The sequence below is a fragment of the Amblyomma americanum genome, chromosome 8 (genome assembly GCF_052857255.1).
Source record: "Amblyomma americanum isolate KBUSLIRL-KWMA chromosome 8, ASM5285725v1, whole genome shotgun sequence".
NCBI classification, from domain to species: Eukaryota; Metazoa; Arthropoda; class Arachnida; order Ixodida; family Ixodidae; genus Amblyomma; species Amblyomma americanum.
The window spans coordinates 87,218,415-87,241,741 of record NC_135504.1 but is presented as its reverse complement, the minus strand read 5'-3'; the positions used below and the strand labels follow the sequence as shown (position 1 = coordinate 87,241,741).

The 23,327-nt window shown below is 49.2% G+C and overlaps 2 long non-coding RNA genes across 2 annotated transcripts in view; both read right to left on the bottom strand.

Moving 5' to 3' along the window:
• LOC144100510 (uncharacterized) overlaps positions 1 to 23,327 on the bottom strand; it is a 77,215-nt gene that overhangs the window by 25,802 nt on the left and 28,086 nt on the right. The window lies entirely within an intron of this gene.
• On the bottom strand, positions 1,916 to 21,913 carry LOC144100509 (uncharacterized). Its single transcript, XR_013307698.1, has 6 exons — positions 21,824 to 21,913; positions 13,985 to 14,087; positions 7,458 to 7,494; positions 5,163 to 5,261; positions 3,630 to 3,758; positions 1,916 to 2,012 (listed from the first exon to the last, which is right to left on the bottom strand). It is a non-coding gene; the product is annotated as an uncharacterized LOC144100509 (long non-coding RNA).

Genomic DNA, 23,327 nt, shown 5'->3' with positions numbered 1-23,327 from the left:
TGACGTCAGCGCTCTGCGACAGACCATGCTAGTGCTGCGTTGCAGGTAATACTGAGTGCGAATGTAACAGTGCAAGGCCGTCTGCAATGCATCTTACTCCGGCCGGGCTTTCTTCCGGCGAGGAAGCAGGTGGCACCCACATGACGACTGCACTTCAGGGGCACAAGCCACCCGGGCCCTGTTGTCTCTTCTTGGACGCCGGGGTGCCGCTGCTGCATAGCATAAAAGTGAAGTTAGAGAAACACACACACACATTCCAACGAAGAATTGAATCAACCAACTTTCGACCGCACCTCTTCACTGATCTCTACAGCTGGCGCAGAGTCCTTCACATCTGCACAGGCAGTTAGTGCGAAGCTGCGTGCTCAGCACAGCCCACCGGCGAAAACTTACCGGAGTTTAAAGCTCGTAGTGATCATGTAGCCGGGTTTAGTTACATTATAATTGCAGGACAGGAGCAGGTTAATAAAGAACAAAGTAGATTTTGAGTAACTGACACATGAGCAACTTGCATGGCGGCCTTGCGAGGCCGATATACAATGCATTAAAGCGTGGCAGACCTATCCAGAGCAGGGCGTATATGAGCGCTCGCAGCCTTCAAATATTATAAAGGCTTTTAAAAGTAATGGTTTCTCACTACCTAGAGTTTGTTGCGCTGCTTCTCCTTATGTTCTTTAAGAAATTTGTGTTGTTGCCAGTGAGCATAAATAACCACATCACCTGCCTGGGCGTGTGTGCCCTGTGCATGCGTGTCTATCCTCCGATAGTCTCTTGTGAGCACGACTTGCACAGCGCATGCGCAGTTCTCTATCTTGAAGGACCCTAGTGACACTGGACTACGCATTTGGTCATCCACTGTTCAGAGTGCACCACACCTTGTGAACCAGAGTAATTTGATGATTGCATAAATTAACTTAAAAATTAGTTATAGTGGCCAGCTGTACTGGACGCAGTGTATGTAAAGGGTGCTAAAAATATCTTCTTATGTTTTAACTGTTGTTGCTGATAGTACAACATAAAACCTTTATATGCCATTCACTGCAATGTATGTCCGCAGATGAAACAATTTGACTCACGTTCAGTTCCGTTTCTCTTAGAATTTTCGCTACTGTTCACCTCAATTCATCGACCTTGGCGATGCCGAAAGTTTATTTACTCGATACGGATAGGTGGCCGTCTCATTTCACAGCACTGATTCATGAAGCTTCGCCATTATGAGGTTTAATACTGTTCACGAAAGTAAACGCATAGCAGCAATCTAATATTGCGAACGCTCCCGTCTTCCTGTGGCTCATGACTCAAAAACTACAATGTGTCCGCGATGTTTGAGGCCATTACATTTGAGCTTCACCCATAACTTGACGAGATTAAACTTTTCATGAACTGTCTTCACGAAGGATAGCAGTAAGCAGGTCTGCCCACACCACTCCACACTGCATTCTACGCCATTCCTATTCTCTTAATTTCCATTCCTAGAATGAAGATCATCGATTCAGTCAAGTCAGTCTGTTTCATACTAATGCAACGGTGTAGAAATTACGTTATCTCCTCAGTGACTCATCAGGAACATATCTAAAGCATATAAAAGAATACTCGGGCACTTTACCATAGTCGTTTTGCCTTGTGCACCTCTTCCTGACATGCAAGGGAAAACGTCTCAGATATTGCGTAGCCTTTGAGACACTCAGACCTTCTCTTCTATGGAGAAGAGCGATCGCCGGCGAGTTGAGATATTTTCCACCCCCAGTATATATGCATTATTTTTGCCTTCCTTTCCCTCGCACCATCTCAGCGGCTAATCCGTCTGTACCCTTACTCTCCTGTTTCGCCTCCTCCCCTATTTCTCATTCCACTCTGAATGGCAAATGTTTAACTTTCCACTAGGATGGCTCCAATGAAAAATACTCACCGCTTTTAGCGTGGACATGATTGCCGGACTAATACAGGACGTCGCAGCCGACCAACTGCTGCAGCTCGATAGGACGTCCTCACATTCAAAGCGCTGCTGCTGTCTGCAAAGGCCATGCGCAAAGGCCATGCATACAAGCATTACAACGAGCCGCAGAAGATCCGTGGAAGCTAAAGTGTGTCAGTGTTACGGAGAAAAATTGTTACTAGTCAGCGGGCTCTGATAATTGATTAGCCTCTAGGCTCTCTATAGCCTCATCATATGCCACTTGTTCCGTCTGCTATAATACTTTAGTGGTTAATTGTGTTAAAGACAAGACAGATGCATGCGGGAATGCTTACTGCCTAGGTAATACTCAATTCCTAATGCCGATAAGTTGGGCCGTGACGGGTTGAGTGACAATTCAAACCATGCCGTGGTCTGTAACCAGGAAAATCCGAAGTTAAAGGTGCACTAAAGAGGAATCTGAACTCGTCTTTTTACCGCGGGAACTCTATCTACACATTCTGGGCTTTCTTAGAAACTTCTAATGATTGTCCTGTGCAGCCTATAGCCCTAATAAAATCGGATTAAACGTCCCGGCTGCCGCCTTTATTTTTTAACTCAACGCGATAGGCAGGGTAAGTATATCAAAGAGAGTCCACGTGTATTTTTGTTTCCATTAGCCTAATTCGCGGCTATATTGTCTGTGACTGAAACGGTTCGTTCACAGAAACCTAAAAACTGAAAGCGAAGTCGCCACTGGACTGGCTAAAAATACTATATGCATGGGTTGTCTCCGCCTCCCTACCGCGTTCAGTTAAAAAAAACGCGGGAGCGGGGACGTTTAATCCGATTTAATTAGGGCAATCCGCCACACAGGACAATATTTCGAAGTTTCTAGGAATTCCCGGAACGTGTAGACAGAATTCCTGCGGTTCAGTTTCCTCTTTAGTGCACCTTTAACCTCTCTTCGCAAAAGTAAAAAAGCCATTCCCTTGCATCTCCTAGGAAGCCCACTGCGTCCTAATTAAATGCTTCAAAGTTTTATGCGCCAGGAAGTCGCTGAGACTACGAATGGATCCTTCCAACAAATTTGAGGATTATATCGCAACAGTTACGTAAAAAATGGATGGATGAGTGATTTCACTCCGGTGATCCGTCAGTTGTGCCAATATTTTTTTATTCCACGCCACTGTACATGTGGTGAGGCATTTCACTAAGCCCTCGGACGGCTTTCCCACAAAAGATTAAATTGGTAATAAAATTTCACACAACACTGATTTTACCGAAACGTTGCCAAGCTAACACACAAAGTCACTCATGTTACGCGAGACGCAAGCAATTATTAATTAACCTAATTCATCTGAACAGATGCGGAGTCAAGTGAGGTCACTTAACTTCTATATTCATGCCCCACTGTGGGCCACCAGGTTCTTCGTAATGGAAGCCTTTGGAACATATCCAGCTTTACGTGCTTCTAAAATGAGCGCCGAAATTCAAATATGCAGCCCGTCCAGCATTTCACCTCCATCAGAATACCATGGCTGATGAACAGAAAACCATCAAAGCGAACAGTGAGCTGTACCGGGTAAGCGGTTGAACTCCAGTACCGTGCCGTTAACCAGAACACCAGCTTGCATGGCTTTAGCAGAGACATTCACATCTTGTAAGGGCAATCCAGTTCTATTGCGACAACATTGGCTGCGATCGCGAAAGGACGGAAGAGATGTACGCGTACCGCAATTGCTTGCCCCTGAAGGTCTACGAAGGGCAAAGGGAGAGACAGGTGCCACTGATGGTCCAACCCTTGGACAGATGGCCACCCTGGGCACGGGTGCCGAAATAGGAAGCTCCGTCGTCCGAGACTCTGGGTGAAGGGGATAGCAAAGAGGACGTTCATTTCCTTCCGAAGGACATGGGCGTAGTGCTGAGATAAGGGAATGTCGTTGGATAGAGAACATTAACAGCCAGAGAACAACAGGTTGGGGGAACCCTGGCGGTCGCCGGTGCCTTTGCTCGGTCGGTCGCTAGTCGGCGGCGGCACTCAACACATTCCCTTTTTAATGGCCCCAAAAAACCGTTTTCCACTGGAGAATATTGACAGAATTTCGGACGCTGTTTTTCGAGCTGCACTAAGCGGGGTTGCTCGATATGAGGTCCATACACGAAGACGACCCAGGGAAAGCGGTTTAAGGGCTCTAGGGCAGAATCCGTGGCGCGTCACATTCGGTAGGACGGTTAAGAAAAAAAAAGAAAATTGGAAAGAGCAATCTATCTAAATAAACTGATTAACTTTTTAATTGATAAAATTAATTCGCTAAAATAATTGATGATATTGAGAAATTGTTTGAGAAATTGATTTGTTCTCAACTGATTGAGAAATTGATTGACTGAGGAGTTGATTGATTGAAAAATTGATTGAGAAATTTAGACTGATTTACAACTCGACTGAGAAAAAATAATTAAGGAATTGATTAATTTGTTGATTGATTAACGTCACGGCAGATGCGAAATTAATCAGATAATGAAAAAAATGCGCGATGGATTCAGTAAACGTCTGCAAAAGTTTGTGTTCTGGTACCGCTATGAAGATAAGTACAGGAAAGATGCGTGTCGTGCGGCAGAATTACTGCAAACACCTTTGTCGCGCGAAAGAACCCAGGATACGAACCTCTGTCGCACGACACTACACAGGACAAAAAACTCCTCGCGGCTCAAAACTGTAATGCACGACACAAAATTCTGTCGTGCGTTTTGAATCGGGCCGATAGCCAGTCAGCCGACGTTTATTCCAAACCCTTCATGCTTCTTTCATCCTTGAACCTGCATCCTGTGTACACAATTGCTGATGGGCTGTTTGGATGTGGTCTGAATGAAATTTTTTCACCGTGGCAATTACGTAAGCAAACGAAAGCACATGACGTGAACTGGATAAATTAACTCATGCCACTCAGTTGTAGCTCCTGGGCATGTGTGCAGGATCGACTTCGCATCCCATAGGTACCAAATTGGCTTGCCCAACAATGGGGTCAGTACAGCAAACGGGAAGCATTCTTTCATTCACATTGGCTATAAAGAAATATTTGACTCATCTCTCCGATAACACGCGGTGTTTTCTCTTTCGCCCTCAGTGCTGCTTCACATTTCAGCGGCTGCATTTTCTTCGCGTAAAAGGTACCAAGAATTGAATAGCAATGTACCCGACACCGGCAATACTGCAGGGGAGCCCAGGGACCTTGTGGAATCAATGACGTCATTTTGTTTAACCAACCTGTGACGTATCCGGCTGGGTGTTGCCCTGGTACCGCAACCAGGGAAAGGCATGTTCTCGGCAGGTGGTGTAGATGCCCTCCTGCCAGCCTTGGCAGAGCTGCGAGAATAGGAAATAGCTTATTTTCTACGTTCGATTAAATGACGATGTTCGGGCTTTTACACAGTAAAATCTCCCAAATGAACTGAAAAAAAAACACGACGGTATATTTGAGTAGTGTGGGCATATGCTAAATCGGTGCACTAGCAATTTGGTATTCCCTTCGGTTCCGTTGTCCAGATCCAGTGTTCACGGATGGAGGTTGTTCGGATAACGACAATGGGTTAATGTCCGTATAAGCGGAATCGCATTCTATACTTTACATTCATAGATCCCTGCTGAGAGTACTCCTACCAGTCCTGGCGCTGAGGTTCGGCGGTCAAGCGATGCGCCCTTCTATTTCTCTTCCCTTGTTTGGTATATTATGTATTATTCCTGCTCAATGTGCTGAATGTGATGCCGAAAAGCCATCACCACGAATGCGCGGCACCAGGCCTGCATGATGGGCAGAGGTGGTCATGAAAGTTTTTCCTATGAGTGATGGGGACACCGTTAATCACGAAGAGGCCTGAATTTCCATTCTGGATGTGGACAATGCAAGAAAACAAAGTGCCAGCAAATATAAATCAGATAATAAATAAAAAATAAAAAATTGGCGATGGTTTAGCTATGGTTAAACCTGGAGTGACAAGATAGCTACAGCTGGCAGAGTGGAAATTGGTCACATGACCAACCACGTGATCAGCCACGGCGCTACGCTGCCAGCAGCTGCTCCGCACCACGTGACAGTGTGGCGGCGCCACCGCTCGGACGGCTCAAAATGCTACAGTACTGTAGCTATCGCTACAAAATTACGGCAACGTTGCACGTTTGGAGGAATATTGAACACTATACATCCTGTCCTCTGGACTACAGTGCAAATACGGATAATCATTTTACCATAAGAAGGATGTGAAGCCATTCTATGATTGGTCACAGGAGAAATCAAATATCACGAGTTTTATGGTCCCACAGCCATAAAACGAGTTTTTAACGTCCCAAATCGACTCTTCACGCCGTAGTGAAGGGTCCGCAAAATGTCGACCACCTGGGGTTCATCAACATGCGCTGGCATCGCAGAGCACAGGGGCCTTTAGAATTCGGCCTCTATCGAATTTCAGCTGCCGGGGCCGGGATAGAACCCGCTTCCTTCGGATCAGTAGTCGAGAGCCACAAGCAGTGAAGCACCACGGCGGCTCAAAGGGAGTTAAGTGATTGCTGCATCAAACTGAATAGCGGTGGAATCAACACTGCCAAGCTTGCTTTCAATGCAACTATAAGCTCGCAATGAGTATGTTCGCGGTAGTAACTGTGCTGGTCCAAAAAGGCGACAAATGTTTCGCCGTCCGGTCGCAGATTATTTTGAAGCCGCCTTCTTTGACAGAACTGCATCGGTCACTGTGACGAGAACTAAAAAAAAATTCTGTTGTTACTGCAACTATTCTTGCTTTTACTACAACGCCACATCCGAAAATACTGTGGGGAATACTGTACCGACGACAGAAAGCCTTCTGTTCTGTTTTGATAGGGCGGCTCCCATAGGACACGTAAAAACTCCTTTTCATTGTGAGACCAACATGAGGTCGTCGTCGCGATGATTAGGATGGAAGCATCGGAACAACTACCAAAACAGCGAGAGGACGAAGGTTGCAAATAGAGCAGCTCTTACAACGTCACAGGCAACAGGGATTGTGCGTCATAAACTTTGCACCACTTGCACTGCACAAGTGAAGCACGACAATTCGAACGCAACATTTTGTGAGAATACATCGTTGCACTCTTTGGTGCGTCGAGCTCCTACGGAATAGTTTATGTGTAGCTGCTCCCGGTTCCCATGCTGACGGCGCGTTTGCCTGACCAAGTTGAGCGGTATTGGTGTCACTTATTACACATGGAAATCTGCGCCTTGGGGTTTTAGGGCATACCACCTCCGTCCATACAAGCAGCCTACCTACGTACAGTGTTCATGAGGTGCCCCAATCATTTCAATCGACATCAGTGGTGAAGGTCTTGCCAGATACGGCAAAGTGAAGTATGGATATGTCTGTGGATATGTGTGTTGCTGCTGAAAAGAAGGAGAACGTTAGAGGTCTAGTTGCTGGAAACTTGTTACGCATTACAAATGCATTGGCAGAGTTATTACAGTGCAGCTGGAGATGTACTGACAGCTGCCCCTCCCGAGTGAATTTACAAAGTTTGGCAGAGTTGGCCACGTACCTGCTAAGGTGAGGCTGACGGGAGGCAGTTGCAGCCCCTGCAGTGGGAAAAACTGAGTCAGCAAAGTTGCGCAGTGATGTAGCGTTTCAAAATACACCATACCAAATTCTGGTAAATACTGTGAAGAAGAAGGGTATCATCCTAGCCACACTGCCATCGCACAGAGCGAGCGCCTGCTGACCTGAACAGACGAGAGACTCTGTCGCCACCGTGCTTTCGCCGCCGCCTGAGCTTAAACCAAGGCCCCGTTACGTTTGGTGGAGGTTCAGTTTAACATCCTCGTACCGCCCTGGGCCTGCGCAGCCGCACGCTACCGACCCTGTTATACCTGGTGTGGCTTCCAGTCCAAATGATCAAAGACGCGGACTCCCCGACCCGGATTTCCAGAAAACCAACGAGAAGCCTATTGATCCTTCTGTAAGAATCGTGGCTGCAAGAATGTCTGAAGCAGCGACGACAATGGCGTCCCCACGTAGTCGAGCATGCCATCGGTTGTTCTCATCAGTCACGCTGGGGTTGAAAATTGACGGAGAGCTGCGCCTTCAGCAGAGGTTCCGCGTTCCGGTCATCAGACGAGGAAGTGCAAGCTCTTGAACCCCTACTGGGAAACAACCTGGCATTCCTGTCCCACATGGGCCCGCATTCCTGTGTCACGTGCGTGCATTCCTGGGCTACATGGGCGCATACCGGACCCACGTGCGCACCCACCTGGAGGCTGTGTTTACAACAATGTGACCAGGTCTTGTACTTTTTCCATCGACCGAGCTGCGAGAGAACATCAGTACCGTCCCTGCCGTGGGCGGTACGATCAGTGTCATCGTCTGCAGGTTTGATTGGACATCCTTATTCGAACTGTATTCCCCAGCCAGGGATCTGGGGAATACGATGGGTACTTAACGAGCTACTGAGACACTCCCGACCGCTAAGAAGCTCCTTTTACTGCGAGAAACTCTCTGTTGCTCTCCCCTGTAGAGTATGTAAACAGTCTTTGCTAAGACACTCCCGACCGCTAAGAAGCTCCCTTTACTGCGAGACACTCAGTTTCTCTCACCTGTAGAATATGTAAAGAGTCTTTGCTGAGACACTCCCGACCGCTAAGAAGCTCCCTTTACTGCGAGACACTCTCAGTTGCTCTTACCTGTACAGTATGTAAACAGTCTTTGTATGAGGTCTTCCTTGTTTTCCCTTCTTAACCTCATCCCCGATCCTCCTTGCCCCTTCTCTGGCCCGACCACGCTACCTGCTTCCTAATATCTCGTGTAAGCTGTGGGATGCTGCTACCCGAGTGGTGGTCTCAGAAGCCTGGACGCGCCAATAACCCGCGATATCTTATATGCTCGAAGCCGCCGACCACCAAGCCGTGCAGGTGGGCTCACCAGTCCTCTTTTCCGGCTCCCTCGGGAGCACTCTTATGCGGTCCTGACGATCATGACGCTGAAGACTGGCTCACATGATACGAGCGGGTGAGCACATGAAACAAGCGTTGTTGTTGTTGTCCTCATACTATGGCACATGCCCACATAGTGGGTGTGGCCAAGAATTGGGGGGCACATAGAGTTTTTCAGGTAACTAATTCCTGGACGAAATTAAAATGAATGAGGACGGAAGAAGTAAACAAAAAGGAACAATGAAATGAAACGGGGAAATGCAGAACGCACGCAGGAGATCGAGACTGATGTTTATAGCCGAGTAGTTATGGCCTCAAGTGTTTATAGCCTCGCGCCACTGCCATCAGCGAACAAGGGGCTGAGGCACTTCCACCGGTCCTTCCTCCCGCACCAGCACAGCCGCCCGACCTGTCGCTGCACCCCTCACCTACGCTGCCGCCGTCGCACGGCGATGGCCGCCTCACTACCGCCCAAACTACACTCCGCCTCAAGCGTCTGTGCCTCAAGTTTCTCACGCTACGACGGCTTTTTTTGCAACCGCTTCGACAATTTGGCAATCCCTGACGTACTAGTGACAATCGGCCTATTTGCTACTCTTGCGGTCTGCCTGGCCATTGGCCTGGCTTTGCCGTCGTCATGCGCCAATCTCCCCAGATGCCGGTTACTGGCCTCCTCCGAGTGAATAATCACCGCAAGCCGAGCCGCCACAGAGTCGCCCGCTTTCACCCGATCACAATGTCTTCTCCACCCGGTGCTCACCTTTTCCTCGTTGCCGCTCCCTTTCTCCCCCGCGCCGGTGCCCGAATCTTTCGCAAGATGAAAACTACACGCCGCAGTTCCTGAGGCGAGAACTGTGCCATAAGCGAAATGTCCAACGCCTCAATTATCTGCCGCCAATCTGCACGCCTTTCCATAGAGATTGTTTCTGTTCTGGCTTAGTCGACACCGGTGCTACTGTGTCTGCCATGGCCGCCTCTTTTTGTCGCTCCTCGCGAAAAGTGACGACCCACTTTCTGGATTCTTGCTGCGCACTGCAAGCGCGCAGGTTATTCCGCTGTTAGCGACGAACGGCTCACGTCGATATTCAGGAAACACTCTACGTGATTGAATTCATCATTTTGCCAACCTGTTCTCAAGAAATACTCTTGGGCTGGCAATCCCTGTCGAGCCATAAGGCAGTCATCGATTGTGCTCGTGCTGAACGATTTCTTTGCGTTCAGCAGTTCCTCGTCTGCCGATGCCCCTTCTACTGCCCCTGCCAAAGCTGTCATTTCCGAAAACACTGAACATGCCCGCCTGTTCTTCCGTTCGTAATTGTCCCCATCACATCTCACCTTGTTCGCGACGGCAACATACTTTTTACACCATCGCCCCTCTTTCTGTGCCGCAAGTACCTGTCCACACCTTACATCGTCCTCACCCGCTCAGCTGGCCTTAGCCCGTTGTTCGTGTCCAATCCGTTTACATATGCGTCCGCTGTGCGTCGCGGTGAGTGTCTCGGTACCGCACAGATAATTTATTTCAATCTCTACCGCAATGAAACTGACGATTCGCAGTCCCTAGCAGTAGATGCCCTCAGCTGGCCGGTTCCTGCATTCGACACTTCGCCTCCAGATGTTTTCCTTCCCTCCATCAACGCCTCTCTTGCTGCACCTCAACGCACTCAACTTCTCGCGCTCCTTCATCAATTTCGTTCCTCATTCGATTCACACCAACCCGCTTTGACCCGCACGTCGACTGTCGCCCACCACATCGACACCGGTGACCACGCCCCTCAGCGTCAGCGCCCACATCGCGTCTCCGCCAGTGAGCGCCAAGTTAGTCAAGACCAAGTTCACACAATGCCTCACAGAGGCATGATTCAAGCCTCACACAGTCCTTGGGCCTCTCCCCTGGTCCACGTGAAGAAGAAAGATGGCTATATTCGTTTCTGCGTTGATTACCATAGCCTGAATAAGGTAACGCAAAGGGATCTTTACCCTCTTCTCCGCATTGATGATGCTCTGGACGGCCTTGAAGGAGCGGAACTCTTCTCTGCTCTCGCTTTACACTCTGGGTACTGGCAGGTCCCTATGGCCGCCGACAATCGCCCTAAAGCCGCATTTGCGACCCCTGACTGCCCGTATGAATTGAACGCAATGCCTTTTGGCCTCTGTAATACTCCGGCTACTTTTGAGCGCATGATAGACAGCATTCTGGGAGGCCTGAAAAGGAAGTCTTCCCTGTGTTATCTCGACGACGCCGTGATCTCTCAACCCGGCTTTGCGACTCATCTGTCCCAGCTGAATCACGTCTTAACATGCGTATGGACGCTGGCCTTCAACTGAACTTAAAAAAGTGTCGCTTTGCTGCTAACGAGCTGACAATTTTAGGCCATGTTGTGTCAAAAGAGGGCCTCCGCCCTAACATCGCCAAACATCGTGCTTTGACTGCGTTTCCAATACCTGCTTGCATTAAGGAACTGCGCAGCTTCCTAGGCCTCTGTTCCTATTTTCGGCGTTTTATTCGAAACTTTGCGGCCATTGTTGCCTCTTTAACTCAGCTTCTCGGCAGCAATGTGGATTTTTCGAGTGTGTCGCCCGCCTGCGACGACGTCTATAACAACTTGCGCTGCGCAGTCTCCTCACGGCACCACCCATCTCGCGTCACTTCGGCCCTCAAGCCCCAACCGAAGTACACACGGACGCCAGTGGCATTGGCCTCGGGGCTGTGGTCGCCCAACGGAAGTCTGGATTCAAGTGCTTGGCTATTCTCTGGGTCCTTGAAAAGTTTTGACCTTATCTCTAAGGCCGTCCACTGAGCATCATGCCCTAAGTTGGCTTGCTTCACTACAAGACCCCTCTGGTAGCCTTGCTCGATAGGCTCTCCGTCTCCAAGAATATAACAAACGTGTGGTATATCGGTCGGGCCGCAAGCATCAGTACGCTGATGCCCTGTCCGGCTCCCCGCTACCGGCCGAGTTTGACAGCCTTTCGGCCCTCGAATCATATGCACCTTCGCTCACCACCTGTGTCATGCCTTCTGGGCAGCGTAAAGATGAGTGAATTGCTTCTCTTCTTAAATTTATCTCCGACCCATCTAAGCCTCCACCATCCCACACCCTTCGTCGCCAAGCTTCACATTTTACAATTCGCGATGATGTACTCTATCGGCACCACTATAATTCAGATGGACGGAAATGGCCTTTTGTCATTCCCCGACATCTCCAGTCCCAAATCTTCACCTGTTTCTACGCTGACCCGCAATACGGCCACGCGGGAGTCATCAAGACGTACGCTCGCATCCGTCTGCGGTACTACTGGCGAGGCATGTATAAATTCATACTGAAGTACATCCGCTCCTGCCCGTGCAGCCAACGCCTTAAGCAACTGCCTCATCGCTCTGCTAGAGAGTTGCAGCCACTACATTGTTCTCCTCGCCCCTTCGACCATGTTGGCATCGATTTCTACGACCTCTGCCATACACCGCTGCTGGCAACCACTGGGTCATTGTTGCCATTGGTCACCTGACCCAGTATGCAGAAACCGCATCCTTCATTATGCAGCGCTTTACACTTCGCCACGGTGCTCCTTGTGAACCCTTCAGTGACGGAGGACGCGTCTTGTCTGACGTCGTTAAAGCTCTACTCGACGAGTGCAATATCATTAATCGGACTTGTGCAGCCTACCATCCGCAAAGAAATGGTCTAACTGGACGATTTAATTGCACTCTGGGCGACATGCTGCCGATGTACATTGCTGCCAACCACATGATCTGAGACCTCATTCTACCCTATGTTACGTACGCCTACAACACTGCTACCCAGTCCGCCACAAGTTTCTCTCCAAAACAATCAATTTTTCAATCTCCTTTTTATCCTGTTTAACCAACAATTACCTGCGCGAAAATGATTAAATATTGCCCTCAGGATGAGAGTTACTATTTTGGTTGTATTCTAAGATGTTTGGATGCAAAATCCGCCGTTCGAAAAGCGTTGAAATTATGCCGGAGGTTGAGCCGGATGTTTGGCAATAAACTCCGATGGTGCGCATGCGCAGAACGTAAGATCGCGCGTCGGCAAACGCCAAGAAAGAACACAAGGTTTTCGCATATAGCGCACCCCTTAGAAGAGCCCCTCAACCCTTACCCGCTTACGCGGCCACAAATGGAACTCACACCGCGACCCGACGTGACACGTATAGCTCAAGCCGTTCAAGACGACACGCTAGCAGCTGGCGGATTGCCGACCGTCTCGTGGGCACTCCGACGTTGCCTTTGTGATTTCGTTTTAACCGTACAGAATTTGCACCGGTCAAAGGATAATGGACACTTGTCAGTCGAGCCATGAAACAACGGCACCTTCGGTTTTAACGGTCACCCAGCTGAGGTGTCGTATGGGCAGCAGATTTGCTCAGTGAACGATTGATGCTTGATAGATAAACACACTCTGTGATAAAGGAACACGGTGATAAAGATGGATAAAGACTCTGTGATCAAAAACATACATCCGGGAAACTCATTTTGCATGAACTTGAAGGACGGTATCAATGTTTACGTGTATATAGGAAGCATAAAGTAAAATATTCCATGACTTGACCTCTACTGCCCCCGCTTCCTCATTGACGAAAGTGTGCACTAAAATCTCGTGCTATCAGTTATGGTCTAAAGTGTGAGTTTAAGATGTGATCTGAGATAAACTGAGCATACTGTGATGGTCTTGCAGCTAAGAAGTATGGAATAGGCCGTCGGCGTTCAACGAGTTCATTGGCGCATTGGCAACGTTATAGAGGACGATGATTTTTGAGGAAAGGAATGGTTGTTTAGTGTTTAACGTCCCCAAACGACTCAGGCTATGAGGGAATGAGAGGTACTACATAACTGGCTCCCTGGATCATTGGACAGCTCAGTCGCACCCTCAGGCAGTGGTGCCCGCCTGCGAATGCAGCTTTCGCGGAATATTTCGCGCTTAGGAATGCTAAACCACCAGCACTTTGCAAGTTTAGCAAAGCTCTCTGATTTTGTCCTTAGTGCCCAAAAACAAGTCTGCAGAGCATAAGCTGACTTAAAATCATCACTGTTTTCGCGACCATTGGGGAAGAATTTAGCAAAGGTAACAAAGGATTCTGCCTGGACAGATCACATTGAAGTATGGACACTTACTCGGCCGCAACTTCAGGAGGGGCTCAGGCACGCACCCCTAGTTCAGGACGAAAAAGCCGCCAAAGCAGCACTGTTCAATGATGCCGAATCCAAATAGCCGGTGCTGCAAGAGAAAAAAAATAGTATAAGCAACTTGTGCGAAGGGACCACCGAATATCTCTCAAGGATCACACAATAATTCTCGACTTCATATTTCCTTCCTTCATGCCGTATGCGGGACGTGCGGGGTTCGATCCGCAGTGCCGCCGGGTACCCACCGGTGATACAATGGGTACAAGCTTTCCCCTGGTCTGGTGCTCGGCTTATTTAAGGGTGAAATGCTTGGGAAATGGGTCTTTTACCCCACCTTGAGAAAAAGAAAAAATACCTTGTGACATGGCGCTTGTTAGCCATAGCTGCCCTTGCGCCATAAAAATCCATAATCATCATCACCTTCCTTCATGCATTTTACGCGAAAAAGGAAGGTGCTGCCGTTCTATTTATTCCGAAAAAAAGTGTGCACCTGTGGGCTTAATTCACTGAATTTTGTTCACTGAATTCAGTAGGCTGATCACTGAAATCAGTGAATTCACTGAATTTTGTAATTCGCTGAATTTACGTCTACTTTTCTATTAGCCGATAGCGTACACAGTTCGTTCGGTCGAAAAGCCATCGGCGTAGTAACAGTGGGCAACGCGTGTCGGAAATAATCGAAAGCTCAGTAAAAATTGTTGCATGTTAATTGTTGGTTGTAGTGATTGATAATTGACTGGTGTGATGTAAATAATTGATTAATAAAGAAATGAACAAAAAAGCTGGAAAAATGGGGGTTCAATTGGTCCCGCCGTGATGGCTCAGTGGTTAGGGCGCCCGGCTACTGATCCGGAGTTCCCGGGTTCGAACTCGACCACGGCGGCCACATTTCGATGGAGGCGAAACGCAAGGGGCGCACGTGTGCTGGGCAATGTCTATGCACGTTAAAGATCCCCAGGTGGTTGAAATTATTTTGGATCTCTCCATTACCGCACCTCTTCCTTTCTTCTCTCAGTCCCTCCTTTATCCCTTCCCTTAATATAGGCGAGACGGATACTGCGCCGGTGCCTTTCATGAAACCAAGTTTAACATTCATTTTAAAGGCTTCAAAATGCTTAGAATGAAACGCCAATGCTTGGCGATGCGAAATAAGAACATTTAGAGTGTGTAATTGGTGAAATAAATAAAAAAATGAAAAAGAATTACCAGCCAATGTTTGGTGATGCGAAGTATCGGTGTATATCGTCGCTCTATTAAGAATCTTATAATCTAATAATAAAATGACGCCCCAAATGGTGTACGCTATCGCGTGAACTCATAAGCGCAGCATATGTGTCCAACGTTTTTTCTTGTACTCTAATCAATTAACAATGAAGGATGAAACTCCTCGGAGGAAGCCGGCTAATCAAGACTAGGGGCGGGTTGCCACATCCAAATGACCGATTCTGCTGGAGAATATCAGGCCTAACTTCACTATACAATCACCTTGCGAAAAATTCAGAGAGTATCGAAGCATACTTCAGACTATCGCGGTTAACACTGTGGTAATTTCGTATCTTTTTTATTACCATAGGCCCCGAAGAGTGGGTTGGTGCAGTTGTAAGCACATGCGTTTTTAGTTTATTACTTGGGCTAGCTGATATAATCACTAACGTCGGCTGGAGTAAAACCCTACCGAAGGACTCGACGCGGGCAATCGTGAACTGACCAGTTGCGGAAAACAATCGCAACACCTCAACAACGGAACTGTTCACAGGAGGCACTATGTCTTAGCATACAGCATACAGCTTCTGTTTCTTACGTTGCTCATACATCAGAGGAACGCTGGGTTCAACTGTTGTAGAAAAGCATTCCATTGCATCATAAGTCAAGCTTCTTCCGTATACTAGTAAGGCTATCTTCTTTTTTATACTAATACTTCCTGTTCCGGATCTCAGGTGGTTGTAGTCAACAACCTGTCACCCTTCCTAGACAGTTACGTGTTTAGCGTGGGCTTTTAAAGCTTTAGGGGCAGCAGTATTTGTCATGAAGTACAATGTGCACTGTGATAATCATGTCAGTCAGGTCTGGTGCAAGGATGCAAACACTTATCATTGAAAGCAATTGGGAGCTGAAAGATGTAGCCGGGAAAATTGGGACGCAAGCAACAGAATTCTTTTCTGTATTTAAAAAATTCAGGGGCGATAAATTACACTCATGCAGAGAAATTGCACTATTTACGCATTTATTCCAATGATGATTCTGTTCCAAATGTAGCCGGGAAAACCGGGGCACAAGCAACAGATGTCGTTTCAGTATTTAAAAATGTAGGGGTGATAAATTACACTGATGCACATAAATTGCATTATTTACGAATTTAATCCAATTATGATTCTATTCCAATACTGGGTCCACTGTCTTTCACTCCCCAATGTGCTGCATTTCTGATTCTATTCTAATTCACACTACGCAACTACGAAAAATGTGTCATATGTTTTGCCCATCTTGAGCGAGATCCCAACACTCGTTCTGGGAGTCGTGAACTGCGACACCCATTTATGACGCCTTGATGATATCAACTGGAATAGGTATTAGGGGCCGGTTGGGGGGGGGGGGGGGGGGGAGCTAAAGGCTGTCAAGCATGCCAAGAAACGCGCAGCTCGCTCATTCCTAGGAAGCGCAATTTTTTGGCGTGAAGGCGTATCACGCTTAGAATAAATGAGGAAACAATCGCCACTAACGCTTTAAAAATTGAGCGAACAGGTCATACCAAGACATGGGGCAGAGAAACAGTGACATGGTTCGGTGGCGGAACGGGAGCAGATGAGACGAAGTCGTTATATATGTTAATGGCTTTGCAGACGCGATGACGTGCTAGAGCATGCAGTATGAGGTATTCATATTTTAGGCCTCTCAGCAGTAAACCACATTATTGTAATACGTTTTACTAAATCTGATACTCCTTCGGCGACACATATAATTGGGAAATAAAATTCCAGGAAACAACGCTTGAGCCACATGTTGTCAAGCTTACAATATAGAAGCCAGTAGAGTTAGGCCTAAAAATTCGTAAATTTTCTTTGTGAACTACTACGAAGACCCGGTAATATGAAAGACGTTATAAGGGTATCACAATCTCAATTTTCTTGAGCGAGAACGGCAGACACAGCAGTCTATTATATTAGTGCCGCATGTCAGCCACAACGCTGTCAGCGCTAATGCATTAAGGCCACATCTCTCTCTCACTACCGCCACATGTATCAAAGCACGAATGAGGCGTCCGCATATCAAGGGAGCCAGTCATGCGCCCTTCCTTTCCTCAAAGCCATCGGCGTCTAGAACGTTGTCAACGCCAATGAACACAGTGAACGCCGGCATCTTTCGCTTTGTATATTGCTACGCTGCTAACTACTCTAGTGGCGCCATACGGCTAAACTGCATTTCCTGGCAGTTGGCAAGCCTTGAGTCATTTCGGGGCTAGATGCTTCGTCTTTATCTCTCGTGCTGCCTTCTGCCTTGCGCGTTCCAACGTCTTGCGCGTCTAATTAAAGCAAGTAAACCAGCCCTGCTTACGTCAACCGTTTCTCAGTGACTAATTTGGTGGAGGTGCTGGGTGACGGCCCATGTACGCTGACTTCGAGGACACCTTTGACGTCAGCTCTCAACGCGTGGCTACAACACCAGACCACAAGGCGAGCCGCCGCCTGCGAGGCCTACAATCCGAGTTCGGCCAACTGACAGCGCCGATAAGGGCCATGACATCCACCGCGGCTAGCCAGACAAGTCAGCACTCCGGGAATGCACCGCCATTTGTCCTTGACGCACCTCGATCGCCGCCACCGTTCCACGGGGACAGGTTCGAGGACGTCGAAGACTGGTTGGCCAGCTTTGACCGAGTGGCGGGTTTCGATGAGTGGGACGGCGAGCGCAAGCTGCGCAACGTCTACTTTGCGCTGCAGGACTCGGCCAAAACGTGGTTTGAGAACCACGAAGCATCCTTTACCACCTGGGAGGCTTCTCGTCGAGAGCTGCTAGCGACATTTACCAGCAGCGAAAGAAAAGAGAAAGCTGAAATCGCCCTGCGCTCAAGATCACAGCAGCCGAACGAGGGCGTCGCGATGTTCATCGAGGACATGACCCGGCTGTTCAATCAGCCGACCCTGCTATGCCCGAAGCCCAGAAGGTACGCCACTTAATGCGTGGCGTAAAAGAGCAGCTGTTTGCCGGACTGGTCCGTGACCCGCCACGAACAGTCTCCGAATTCACCAAGGAGGCAATGGGTATCGAGCGCTCTTTACAGGAACAGGGCGCCCACTACGGACGTCAGGCTACTGTATCAGCCGCTTCCCAGTCCCAGTACACGCCTACATCGCTGCCCCCCGAGGACCTTCGAGAGTTTGTAAAAAGCCTTGTGCGTGAGGAACTGGCGAAACTTTGCTTTGAAGCTCCACAGGTCAGCGTCGCTGCCTTTACGGATGTGGTCCGCGAAGAAATCCGACGAGTTGTGCAGCCACCCCCAGCTCCACACCCGGCGCCCTCCGTTATGACGTACAGCGAGGCGCTACGAAGTCCCGGGCCAGCGATGCGAGCCTTTTCTCCCATCGCTCCTGTGCAATACCTGCAGGAGCCAATCGCAACAGCACCCTCCGTGCCGCAGGAGTTCAGGCCTCCCGTGAGCAAAGCGCACGTTTGGCGTACGCCAAACTATCGGCCGCTCTGTTACCACTACGGAGAGCCCGGCCACATCCTCCGCCATTGCCCCTACCGCAGGATGGGTTTAAGGGGTTTTTCACCTGACGCACCTCGACCACGCTACGGTGAAAGACCACGGGATATCGAAGAGTACTTGGCTGATAACGTGCAATCTTCCACCTCGCAGCGACCCCAGTCCCGATCGCCATCCCCAAGGCGGTTCTCTTCGCCCGGCCGCCCGTCATCCTCTGGCGAGGTCAGAGGTACGCCCCCACGTCGGGAAAACTGAAGACGGCGTCCTCCAGGGGTAGGGCTGCCGCTACTGGACCGAGTCAAGAGCCTCCACCCGACGATTCGCCGCGACGCTCCGACCGACGACGACCTGACCCGACGACCTCGACGATGCGCTGCGACCGACTGGCCTCCGCCGAAATTCCGGTAACCGCCGACAACCACAACGTTACCGCACTCGTGGATACCGGCGCCGATTTTTGGGTAATGAGCAGATGGTTATAGTCACGGTCTTGAGGAAGGTTCTGACCCCTTGGTCTGGGCCGCAGATCCGGACAGCTGGTGGCCACGTGGTAACTCCGATCGGTGTCTGCACTTCGCGAATCCAGATCCGCGGCATTACTTTCCCTGGTTGCTTTGCTGTGTTACCCGAGTGCTCCAAAGACCTCATACTCGGTTTGGATTTCCTTCAAGATTACGGTGCCGTTATCAACCTCCAGGAGCTAATCGTGTCGTTTTCCACCCAAGGTCCTGTCGACGACGATACCGAGCCACGCAAGGCTAAGTTATGCGTCTGTGACAACCACGTTTTGATCCCATCAAGATCCAGCATGTTTTTTACTCTAGAGTGCGATAACAGCACCAAAATTCGTGGCATCGCTGAAACCAACATGTCGCTGCTCCTTGGTTGGCAAGTCTGTGTTGCTTGAGGAATTGTTGAACTGAACAAGGGCCGAACCGAACTCTTGGTGACCAATATTGGTTGTGAACCTCAGTGTTTGCCTGGCAGAACAGCTATTGCGTATTTCGAGGAACTCAGCGAATTCGCGGGACAGCACGCTTTGTCCGGAGCCCCGGCATCAGTGGAGGAACCGACCACTCCCATAAACAATGACGTGAACCCAAACCTCCCAACTAACCAGAAACGCTGCTTGGAAAGCGTTATCCAGTCTTCCTGCGACTGCTTTGCCTCGACCTCCAAGGTTAGGCAGACACCGCTCACAAAGCACCGAATTATAGTTGACGCCAACCAACGGCCGTTATGTCAGCCGCCCTACCGCATCTCTTCGAAGGAGCGCGATGTCATTCGCCGCCAAGTTCAAGAAATGGTCAAGGACGACGTGATACAGCCGTCGACGAGCCCGTGGGCGTCACCTGTTGTTCTAGTGGCAAAGAAAGATGGAACCCTACGGTTCTGCGTTGATTACAGACGTTTAAACAAAGTCACTGAAAAGGATGTTTATCCTCTCCCGCGTATTGATGACTCCCTGGACCGGCTGCGCCACGCCAAGTACTTCTCATCGCTAGATTTACGAAGCGGCTATTGGCAAATCGAGGTGGACGAACGCGACCGGGAAAAGACCGCTTTTATTACACCGGACGGTCTGTACGAATTCCGGGTGCTCCCTTTCGGCCTGTGCTCAGCTCCTGCAACCTTCCAGAGGATGGACACCGTTCTTGCCGATCTCAAATATTTGGCAGTCCCGTCTCGTGTACTTGGATGACGTTGCCATCTTTTCTGACACGTTCGAAGAGCACCTGAGACGCCTGCGCGCTGTGTTCAAAGCAATTCGGTCGGCCAGTCTTTCCCTGAAGCCCCAAAAGTGTCACTTCGCTTTCGAAGAGTTGAAGTTTTTGGGCCACATCGTGAGCGCTAAAGGGGTTAGCCCAGACCGCAATAATAATGCTGTCGTGGCTGCTTTTCCTGTGCCCACCGATAAGCGCAGCGTGCGCCGCTTTCTGGGTCTCTGCGCCTATTATCGGCGTTTTGTGCAGAACTTCTCCCAGATCGCTGAGCCCCTCACGCGACTCACGAAAGATTCCGAACCATTCTTCTGGGGCCTGGAGCAACAGCAAGGCTTTGAAGACCTCCGCATTCGTCTCCAATGTATGCTAATCCTTGGACACTTCGACGAGTCAGCCGACACTGAACTACACACAGATGCCAGCAACATCGGCCTTGGTGCGGTCTTTGTACAGTGGCAGGATGGTCTCGAACGCCTAATCGCATACGCGAGCCGCACCTTGTCACGATCTGAGGCGAACTATTCCACCACCGAAAAAGAATGCCTGGCCATTGTGTGGGCAGTAACAAAATTTCGCCCATACCTATATGGCCGCCATTTCAGGGTCGTCAGCGACCACCACTCGCTGCGTTGGCTGGCGAACCTGAAAGATTCCTCGGGACGGCTTGCACGCTGGAGCCTTTGACTTCAGGAATTCGATGTCACCATCGTCTATAAGTCTGGTAGGAAGCACAGTGATGCCGACTGTTTGTCTCGTGCTCCTATCGAGAACAACCGAGCTGACCCCGACGACGATTCTGCTTTTCTTGGTGCCATCGCACCACTTTGGCGGAATTTCGGGCACTAATCTTCCGGGCGTCCACCATGGTGCAGGGAACACCGAAGCAGCGCACGCTTCATATGCCCGATTACACGAAGCAAATCAGACTGTCTATTTCCCAGCCTATTTCTCAGCGGTCTAATTTCCACCATTATGCACTCCCTGTCTAACTCATTGATCGTGATTTGCAGTTCACCTCCTGAGTGACTCAGCAAGGCAATGTCATCTGCGAATCACACATTATTTAGGTATTCTACACTAACTCTTATCCCCAACTGTTCCCAGTTCAGGACTCGGAATACCTCCTGTAAACAGGCGGTGAAGAGCATTGGCGAGATCGTGTCGCCTTGCCTGACACCCCTCCTTATTGGAATTTTGTCTGTACAGATGTGATAAAACATAGAACTGTTTTCAACATCTCACAAGAAAATGTAGCACAGGAAGCTTGAAATAATCCATTCGCTCCCAGTGGCCCACGGTTGCTCACTTTGTGATAACGCTGAGCGTTCTGTCTCCCACATTCAGTTCTGGTTATAACGGAACAGACATCACCAAATAAGAGACAGGAGAGGGACACACCAGTGACGTATCCGGGTGGGTGTTGCCTTGTTACCAGATCCAAAGAGAGGCCTCTGCTTTCTTGGCTGCTCAGGTGCTCTCCTGTGCCATCGCTGCAAGAATAAGGGCGAACTTGCTTTCTATGGTAAAAGGAACGGTGATTCAGGGGTCTGCACAGCATAAAAACTATACTATCTGCTGAAAACGCAATAAAGTACAACACCGTGAATTTAATCTAAAAATTATAAACTGGCCGCCAAAAACTAGCCAAAGAACCTACCATCGTGAAAAAATTATGCGCCGAGAAGCTTGGCGATGATAGTCATGTGCTTTTGCGAGAAAACTACGCAGCAACGAAGCTTTTTCGGAATTCCATCACATACTCTATGCAATGACAAAGGGATTTTGAACACGCAGGACTCTGGGTCCCCGCACAGCCCCACTGCACTCTACGTTCGTGAGTTCATGGAGTTCCATGCCATAGGCGGCCCAGTTAGTGGCGATATTTTGCCTGGCCGGGTCCGTCGAGAGCAGTAGGACCTCCCATTCCTCACTCGTGGTCAGATGCTGGCGGGTATGTCGGGATTATTTCTTCCGATGGTCGTCACGCATGCTGTCGAGCACATACCAGCACAGCACAGGGAACGATCTACTTTTCATAGCCCGCGGTCTGAATGATATCTGGACGATCGCCAGTCCAGCACGCACTACCTCAACTCGGTGGTGCTCTGGGCGCCTGTTGATGCGAGCCCTACAGTGTGCTATTTAACGAAAGTCTGACGCAATACGCTTGGGTAGGAACCCCACGGCAGTTCAAATTATCTTGGTTTTCAGATTAATACGGGCCGAATGATGATTTACTGTACTACAGTTCCGGCGGCCTAAAGAAATAGATTCGAAATATTTGCTTTTAACATCTAATGCAAAACTCTATAACTCGGTTCACTCTAAATGAGAAACCACAAGGCATCGTTTATCGCTGTTACTAACTTTTTAACTCTGCACCCACAGGAGAAGGCGGCCAAACACATGAGGGCGTACGGACTGGCGTTTCCGGACTGAGGGGGATCGTGGACAAAGCCCCTGAATTATCATTTGTCTATAGTGAATCCTCTTAGCGTTGAAGGGAACCTACTGCAGTGGCAAGGGGGACAATTGCCAGGGTACCGAAGGGGCACGGCTGATAAGAGGCGGAGGTAAATCCCGGATGTCGCTGTTAATGCGTGGTCATTGGTTCCCACCAATCCCCACCTACGAGGTATTTCCAGCGGCGACGCTGAGATCTGCCCTCGCCAGATATCTGCGTCTCCCTGCGTCGCCTTGCTGCAATCGCAGGAATTTCGCCTTCAGTGACGCTAGTGACCGAGACGCCGAAGCTACGCCGAAGAAAGGCTGGTTCGGCCTTAACAGTTAACTCACGAAGGCCCAAGTCGTGACAAAGAACAGTGCCTGGCGGTAGCCATCTTCTGGCGCAAAAAAACGCACATTTTAACCCTAGCCCTTCTAGTCAGTACAACGATAATCT